Below are 1,720 nucleotides of genomic sequence, written 5' to 3'. Positions count from 1 at the left end.
TTTTTCCAAGTACAAAGTTGACAATTTGCCACGAGGTTGGTGTCCAAATGTGTACGAAATGGAAAGAGTTCTTCCTTTAGGGCACATGTGTCAAACTCAAGGCCCGGGGGCCAAATCATAATTTCTAATCACTATTAGATCTGGCCCTCCGGTATATTGCACGCACACCTTCACTCCATCCTGAGGCTCTCCTCAGCTCAGAGCCTGAGCCCAAACATTGATGAACTTGCACCCAAGATGAGATCCCAAGTATCTGAACTAGCATCACAGAGCAGCACACTGAGTTTAATGGATGTTTCCTTCTGCACTTTCTCTCTCACGACAACAGGGCACGTTTGGTTTACTCTTTGAGGGAAATAGTTTTGTTGAAGCTGTTGTTGGCCTGTGGGAAAATGTAATCATAAGAAATGACTCTGGAAAAGCTGCAGATAGAGCCATAAGAAATGAATGCAACTGATTATTTAATGTTTAATGTTATTTTTATAGGCAATAATTTAAGCTTTGTTAGTTCATGTTTAATATGTGCAATAAGTTCATTTCAATACGTTTTGCAATAAACATTGAACCAGTCCGGCCCTCGACTAGTACCCATTTTTTTTATTTTGGCCCACTGTGTATTTGAGTTTGACACCCCTGCTTTAGGGAGTATGAATGAGATGAGAGGACTTTAGAAGGATATTCAGTCAGATTTAATTTCACAAGAGGTTCTAATGACCTGCAGTCTGAAATGAAAAACTCATTCATTTGTTTTTAAGGTGATGGTTTTTTCCTTGACTTACCAAGGTCCTGGTCAAAATGTTGACCTCATGGTGGTGTTAGACAAAAGGTCAGAGGGTTTCTAACACCACCAATATTAACCTTTGGGAACCATGAATATCCCAACCTCAAATGTCATTCTGCTCTAAATGTTAATACATAAAAAACAACCAACTTAAGTCATAAGTTCTTGCTGCTGGCAGGTGTTAAAATGTACAGCAGCAATAAAAGAAGACTATCCAATATTCCAAAACACCATTAGCCAGAAACATTTCCCCTTGGACCATTCAAACACACTGGCCTGCTTAATACTGAAGTACAAGGCTATTTGTTATGCAGAGTGACAGGAAAAAAAAATTCTACATGGCGATAGGATTGCCTTCCCTACCATCCCTCTTATTGGCTACTTGTTGCATTGGTTAGTTGGATTGGTTAGGCTTAGACTTGAGGAGTGAGTGTGAGAATCACTAAGCCAATCAGAGGCCCCATCATTCTGCATAATAATGAGCCATGTTCTTCTGTTTGTTTTAGGGATGGTGAACATTTTGGAACATTGAGCCTTAGGAACAACGGTCATTTGTTTTGGGGATAAATGGCTGTTGGGCTTTCGATCCAATGGTCATTTTTCAGAGTGTTTGGGTTGGCATGCTACCTGATAAACGTAATTGTTGCAGTCTGACAATAGAAGCAGTCTGACAATAGAAGCATAAATAGTGTTTGTAATGTCAGTCGTACTACTGTTAGGAAGTTATTAATACATGTGAGGGCAACTGTGGCTGCTAGGGAGTGCGGTCGTCTTTCAACCAGAAGGTTATTGGTTCGATCCCAGCCCATGCAGTCAACTTGTCGATGTATCCTTGGGCAAGTTACTTAAACTTGAGATGCTCCCGAAGGCGTGTGTGTGTGTGTGTGTGTGTGTGTGTGTGTGTGTGTGTGTGTGTGTGTGTGTGTGTGTGTGTGCGTG

This window comes from Notothenia coriiceps, unplaced genomic scaffold (genome assembly GCF_000735185.1).
Source record: "Notothenia coriiceps isolate Sejong01 unplaced genomic scaffold, NC01 NC01_scaffold00037246, whole genome shotgun sequence".
NCBI lineage: Eukaryota > Metazoa > Chordata > Actinopteri > Perciformes > Nototheniidae > Notothenia > Notothenia coriiceps.
The sequence above is the reverse complement of the archived record's forward strand: the minus strand, read 5'-3'. Positions refer to the sequence as shown.